The sequence below is a fragment of the Gavialis gangeticus genome, unplaced genomic scaffold (assembly GCF_001723915.1).
Source record: "Gavialis gangeticus isolate Ggan-Ray unplaced genomic scaffold, GavGan_comp1, whole genome shotgun sequence".
NCBI classification, from domain to species: Eukaryota; Metazoa; Chordata; order Crocodylia; family Gavialidae; genus Gavialis; species Gavialis gangeticus.
In genome coordinates, this window is record NW_017728998.1 from 39302199 (window position 1) to 39310065 (window position 7867).

Below are 7867 nucleotides of genomic sequence, written 5' to 3' on the forward strand. Positions count from 1 at the left end.
TCCAAACATTATTGTCACAGCACCCTGTGGGGTGCAAACTACTAAACGCACTGTAGACAGCATCTTCCAACTGAGCTAAGTGGACTATTTTCACCCACTAAATACAGTAATTTTGGATAACTTATTTACTTGTGACAAATGAATCTCCAGCATGAAGCCTGGATTCAATTAACTGGCATTCAGCTTGTGGAAGGTCTGTGCAAACACAGCATAGTCCCCAAAACTGAGGTTTTCATGGATTTTGCTGCCTTGCAGGACTTTTGTGGTCTGGAAACTTAAAGTATTTCTTATTAAATAATTCTAGTTATTGTAAAGACTTGTAGCTATCATCTACAAACACTAATCTTGAAAGCCTCAACTTTGCCTCTGAAATTATAACTATCTTCATAACAAATATTGCTAAGAAACATTGCACTGGAAAAAAAAACAGGTTAGGAAACTTGTACTGCCAAGACACAAATTACTAGCCCTTCTTCTAACAGGCTTCAAGTTCAAGGACCACTATATTCAGGCAAAGAAGTCCTAAAAACTCATTAACACCTTTTATATTTATAAAGTACATAACTATTCTGGAGACAAGGGGGCAGCATCCTTCTTAACATTTTGAACCTTACATGTAAAGAGGTAAGTCTGGATCCAAATGTGCAGCCATGTGTTTCCCTGGACACAAACAGCAGTGGCACAATATCTGCTGCTGCTTCTTGTCCCTGGGGAATGCCTGTGCACGTGCACTCTGGCACGCAGCATTTTGCCCTGGATGAGGTAAGGGAGCCTGGAGTCAGCATCTGGGCTGGCTCCAGCAGCCTTGCCTGGGGTCCTAGGGGCTTTCCACTGCTCCAGCATCAGCCATCTGGCATCGGGGAGCCTAGCCAGCAGCTGGATTGTGGCTCTGGCTGGCTAGGCTCCAGTTTCGGGCAGTGCACACTGCTGCCATGTGCACCACCCTGCTTTTTTCCACTGCAGGTTTTTTTGACACCAGAATCTCCTCATGTCAACTCTCTCCCCCCTGCTACCTCCAATCTGCAAATTAGCAGTGCAGGGAATGCCTGCACGTGCAGTATATGTGGTGTGTGGCGCCACAGATGGTTCTGTGGTACCACATACTGTATGTGCGTGCTCATCTGGACATGCCCTAGGAGTCACTTGATTCCCACTTTATAGGATATTTTATGCCTTTTTATTAGGATGTTAATCTCACTTGACAAAGGCTGTATATTAGGAAACTGATACTGTTTAAGAAGTTAAAGTTACACATATAAAATGTACCCAATTTTGAAACTTTGTTTCATTTTGGCACATGTAGGATACAGCCAATTTCTCAGTAGCTGAACTTAAAAGAGAATATAACAAATGTCTACTTTAGAATCACATCATGAAGCCTAAATGAATATTGCACTATGTAACTCCAAAAGATTAAGGTACGTTAGGTAGTATAAATATAGTCTATAGGTGGATCTACATGTTGCCCTATGGTGACATAGTGGTGCACTACATTGCTGTACAGTGTACTACAGCGATGTAGCAATCTACATAGGGTCTACATGCAGTCATCAGCTATGTTGCCATAGCAGCATGCTCCCACACTATAGATAGCTGCTAGGGCAACAGAGCTGTGAAATCTACCCATTGCTGTGTGCATGGCTCAGTAACCACTCATACTGCACTATGCTTTGGTACTTCCAAAAGGCCAGGCTTCCAAAAGGATGTAGTAAAGCACTGTGTCATAGCAATGTTGCCATACACTGACATGTAGACATGCCCTTCTAGTACTATGTGCTCATTCCACTGTACAATGGGGCCTCTGAAGAGGTGCCACCCAGCACCTCACATTTATAAGCAAGTGGGGAGAGGGAAGTTTATGCTTCCACATTCTTTCCTGAAACACTTAGTTTCTTTTTTTTAATTTTAGGGAATTTAAGATCACCCCAAAAGATCTGATGAAAAGCTTTGCTGTCATTTTCATAAACAAATTTGCAACCAGTTGCATCCATTTATGTAATATTTGTCTACTACTAACAAACTATTCAGGACCTTTCCAAACATTGCCCTTTTAAGAGTTGCAACAGTTAAATTAATTAGCCAGGACACAAGTGCTCTTTGTATATCCAAAGCACTTTGATAGAAAATGGAATGTTCCCTGTTACTTTTTGAAGGCTTTAAGGATATTTAAGGGAGTAGACCTTGAATAATTGTAGCATGAGTAACAGCTACTAAAAATACCACATAGCATGTTGTGAAAATTACAGAGTAACTCGTATGGAAATTACAATGGAAATAATGATAACCACAACCTACATGACTGCTATAGCCCCATCTTCTGCTAAGTTTGTAGCTAAATTAGATCTCCATTGCACATCCAGTTTTGATCCCCACAGATTCAGTTTATTCACTAGACCTGAGAAATAAGAATTTCGAAATGAAAACTTTAAAATGAAAGGATCCACAAGGATTGTCAGGGAGAGAAGTGCTTTAGCAGTACATAAAACTGACTTTGTAATGGGTTGCTGTAGAGAATAGCTAGTCAGCATTCCTGAGACTGAAACAGTGTTGTTTCTAGATTGCTCTTATTTTAAGTCAGCACAGGCTTGAAAAGCGCGAGAGATTCTGAAATGTTTTAGCCTATGTGTGGGTTTGGGATAAAATAGATGGCAAAGTCCAGTAACTGGACAAACAATGCCACTTGCAGGCCAAAATTAATCACTGCAGCAATGTGTTAAAAACCCATGGAACTAAGTCAAAACCCAAATGACTTGCACCAGCCCAAATTCTTACCACTCCCTCACTGAAATCATGCATGAAAAAACCCTTACCTCAAAAACACTCTCTGAATCATGCCTGACCATAGCCAATCTGAAACAAAGGAAGTGAAAGCTGCCAAAATCATGAACTGCACATTTGCAGAAACAGTTACACATATTTACACTGGACAGTTTTCCAAAGTACAGACACACAAATTGAAAGTATGCAGTATCTCCTCCATCCCAGCTTGACCCATTCCAATACCATGAGAGAAATAACAGTAATAAACTATTTTTCAGACTATTTTTCAGACCATCTGTTAAACTGTCTTCTTTGATAAAGCCAGCTGAGGTGCAACAACAGAAAAACCTAATTAATCTTTTCATCCTGATATACTGGAACAGGTTTCTTAGGGATCCCTGACTGGAATTTACATGAATAGACTATGCTGGGAATGATACTGGATTCTGCCCCAGTGGTGTTTGGAATAACAGCTCTCTTGAGATTCCTTGTAACTCTACATCTCTATGACTCTATGATTAGGTACAAGATTTACTTTTTGGAACTTAAAACATCTTAAGCATATGAAAGTGAAAAAGGCCACATTTTCATAATTAACTATATGCAATGTACACTATATTTTAGTGATCAACTCTTCAGCCAGAGAGCTAACCCTCTCCAAAGCCACCAGCCAAAAAGGAATGAGGAGGGGTACTTGAATTAGATTCAAAGCACTTCTTCATCTAACAAACTTAAGGTTTTGCCTTGACTCACAGTAAGTTTGGCTAGTATGAGGAGCAAAGATCTTCTCTGTAGCAGCAGAGTGTGTTGCCAATAAACTATGTGCCTGACCCACATTTCAGTAACGTTTAAGCCATGCACTCTTTGTCTTCTAAGCTGCCATTTTTTCTAAGTGAACTTTATTAAACACAATCCTCTCAAGTTTCTAAAAAGGTTGGTTAGAGCCCAAAGAACAAATTTTTCAGAACTTGTTTTGGGAAAAGTGGACTTTGGACCTAATTGCCTGTAAATGGATTCTTGACAGTACATTGTAGCAGTCCACTGTGTGGAACCATTATATGGGACTACAAAGACTTCATCAATGTCTATTGCCAGACCCTTCTCCAGAAGAAGGAAGAGGAAAAGGAGACAGAGATGGTAGCCAACGAGATAGCTAACCAAAAGGACCCACTTGGATTGATCTGGAAGACAGTCACCTCACACTCCAGGAAATACAGGACTGGGGTGCTCCTCCCCTGACCCTGAACAACAGGTACATTCCCCTTCCTGTGCATGAGGAGGCTCCAATGGGGACACTGGAGGAGGAAGAAGGGAAGCAGCATGCTGCCACCCCCAAGAGGAGGAGCAAGGTGGTTGGGGGAGGAGGGGACTTCCTCCTATGGGGTGCTGAGGGACCCATCTGCCATGTGGACCTGCTAGCCCATGAGATCTGCTGCCTCTCTAGGGCTCACATCCAAGACTACTACTACTCCAACTACTATCCTATGCTCCTCATCCACGTGGGAATGAATGACATGGCCAGGAGTATTCCGGACCAGGTCATGAGCGACTACAGGGCTCTGGAGGCTGGGCTCAAGGGGTCTGGGGTTCAGGTAGTCTTTCATTCTCTACTCCTTGTTGTAGACCATGGCCCTAGGATGAAAGGATGCATAGAGGAAGGAAACTGATGATGGTGCCCCCGACAGGGCTTCAGTTTCCTTGAGCACAGTGTACACTTCAGGGAGAGAGGACTCCTGGGAAGAGACAACATCCACCTCATGTGGAGAGGTAAGTCCCTGTTCTTGGCCAGGATGGCCAACTTTCTAGATAGGGCTTTAAACTAAGACTGCTGGGGAACAGGGACAGACTGGAGCATGCCTGAGGACTGACACACAAGAAAGCTCTGTAGATATGGGCACTAGGACAGCCACTCTTGTGAGAGCTGAGGAAGTAGTTTTCCATGACAGGAAGTTGAGGGCCTCAGGAGGTGCCTGTACACTGATGCCAGGAGCATGGGGAACAAGCAGGAGGAGCTAGCCCTCCTAATCTTCAGTGGGCATTATGATCTAGTAGGGATTATGGAGATCTGGTGGGACTGCTCACATGATTGGAGCATAGTCATAGATGGCTACACCCTGCATAGAAGGGAAGAAAGGTGGGGGTGTGGCTCTCTATATAAAGGAGCAGTACACCTCCTTGGAGGCTGACATCAGCTCCAAAAAAACCCAACCTGAAACCCTCTGGGTCAAACTGCTGGGGGGGGAGTAAGAGAGACTTAACCATAGGTGTGTTCTACAGACCACCAAACCAAAGGGAGGAACTTAAACTAGAGTTAACCTGAGAACTGACAGAGGACCTGCATGCATGGGACATGGTCATCATGGGTGAGTTCAAGTACCCAGACATCTCTTGGGAGGAATACTCAGCCAAGTCAGATCCATCGCGTTCCTTTCTGACCTGCATCAAAGGGGTTTTCTTGACTCAGGAGGTGTGAGGACCAACCAGAGGTAATGCTCTTCTAGACTTTGAAACCATCATGTTCACTGTCCATCACAATGCAGACAAACCAGATAGCAGGATTAAAGTTTTGGAGCAGCTGGAGTACTGCATCTAGTTCTGGGTGCCACATTTCAGCAAGGGCATGGAAAAGCTCAAGGGAGTCCAGAGGAGGGCCACCCATAAGATCAGAAACTTCTATAGCAAGCCATACAGGATAAGGCCAAGGGCATAGGCGACGCGTAGTGGGGGTACGTTCCCCGCTCGAGATTGGCCACTGCCAAAACCACCACTGGCCTCTGTTGGTAGTCGCTGCTCACCACTCACCCCACCCTCACCACCACCGCCGATGTCTGTGGGCAGTTCCCCCTCACCACTCGCCGCTAGCCACCCTCCCATCCCTAGTCTCAGGAGGCACCTGTCATTCATGGCTGAGGGACCTGGGACTCTTCAGCCTGAAGAAGAGAAGGCTGAGGGGACTTGGTAGCATCTTACTGCTACATTAGGGGCATACATCAAGGGCTTGATGAACAACTGTTCACCAGGGCACCCTTGGGGAAAACCAGGAGCAGTGGTCACAAACTCCTGGAAGACCATTTCAGGCTCAACATTAAGAAAAATTTCACAACCACGGTGTCCAGATTGTAGAATAAGCTCCCTCCAGATGTGGTGCAATCACCTACCCTGGAGATCTTCAAGAGGAGACTGGATGATCACTTTTTTGGGGTCACTTGACCTCAGGTGTCTTTTCTGCTTGGTGCAGGGGGGCTGGACCTGATGATCTTCCAAGGTTCCTTTCAGCCTACATTCTATGAATCTATGTACTTAATAACAATAACAAGAAACATCATGTAATAAAATTGCATGTAAAAGAGGCACTTTGAAAAATAGTTTGACTTCACACTTCTCTTCAGCATTCTTGAAAAAGCCCAAGAGCAATAAAATTCCAAAGTATTTTTAGAAATTTTTGTATTATTTTTATTCCATTTGTTCTTAGAGAGTACTCCAGTGAGTTTACTGAGGGCCTGATACAAAAACTATTTTAGCTGATGTGAAAACTTGCATAGACTTCAAACACTATCGGCACAGAAAGTGAATACAAGGACAACTACACAGAGTCATTCCATGTCTTTATTCAACTTTTATAGAAGTATCACAGTGCAAATATACGCAGGAGTTTCTTTCTATAATTGGCCACACAGTTTAGTGAGAAATCATAATAATTAGAAGTGATGATTGCCATATATTCTCACTGCTATACGCATCTTTGAAAAATGAATTAGCATCAAACATCTTACTAATCTTGGAACTGTGGAAGAGAAGCCATTAAAATATTATAGCATCAGCCTTTTACTACGCTGTCAAGTGAAACACTAAGAGCAAACCCAACTTTCAAACTCTTGTAACTGTTCCATACACTGGGTAAATAACAAAAGCATTGATGTATAGTCCCTAAAAAGTATACAGAGCCTAAAAGAGAAGAAAAATGGAAGAAGAGTTAAAAACAGCAGCAGAGCCAGAAATATGGGCATTTGAGGCAATCAGCCCCACTGTGCACCTCCAATGTCTAAGAATTTCACTCTTAAGAAAAATTCACCATTCTTTTCTATTTTTAAAATTTCTACAAGCTGTCAATTATGTCTGATTCCCAATGTCTTTAACAAGCCTCAAAGAAATGTCATGGTTAGTGGCTAAGTTAGGAAGAGACCATATCTATCATGGATACCCACTTTCAGAGGAAATTCTGCCTTGAGGTTTGTAACAGGTACATGCCCAACCTGCCTCTGTATCAAGGCACAGGTGGCCAGGCTGCAATCAAGCTGGCCAGTACAATGCCAGCCAAAAGAGCCCCACTGATTGGCCCAGAGGCAATGAGCTAAATGTAGTCCAGGATTCAGAATGCAGAAAAAGGGGAATGTGTGCTGGGACTGGAAACAAGTCTGGATGCTCTCCCCACTGCTGGAGCACTTGGGGAAGAGCTGAATGCTGTCCTTACTGCTGAAAGGTATCTGGTTGCTTCCTCTGAGGTCATAATGCCCAGGGAAGTGCCATATGCGTTCTCCACTGCTGGTGCACCAGGGACCCAGCCGGATGCTCTACCTGCCAATGGAGCTGGGGAGTGCCCCACCTTGCATGCAGCAGGGACCAGACTCTTGCCCTGGAGCCCACACCATAGGACTCAGGTCAAGTGTGGCAGAGAAAGGGCAGCACCAGCAAAGAGGCTTTCCAATACAGCGGGCACAATGGGTACACCCATGGACCAGGAATGTCCCAGCAGGAGGCTGGTGGGAAAGCAAGCCTCACTCAGGCATGATGGTGGCTGCCACAGGACAGTGCCCTATCTGGCCTAGCACCAGAGCAGGAAGAGCCCACACAAGAAGGGAAGTCCACCCAGAGGTATAAAGGCCTGCCTATGGGTGAAAGAGGAGTGCACAAGACACCAGACCAACCCACATCCCAGAAAAGGGATAGCTTGGTGTGGTGAGGTGTCACTGCCTTGCCTCACCACTAGGCCTGAGCTATTTAAGTTGTGTTACCTATTTAGTCATGGTTTTGAAAATAAAAGGGGGCAGCAGGATCCATGTGAACTCAATCACTGTCAGATACCTAGCATTGAGGACAAGGCCACATT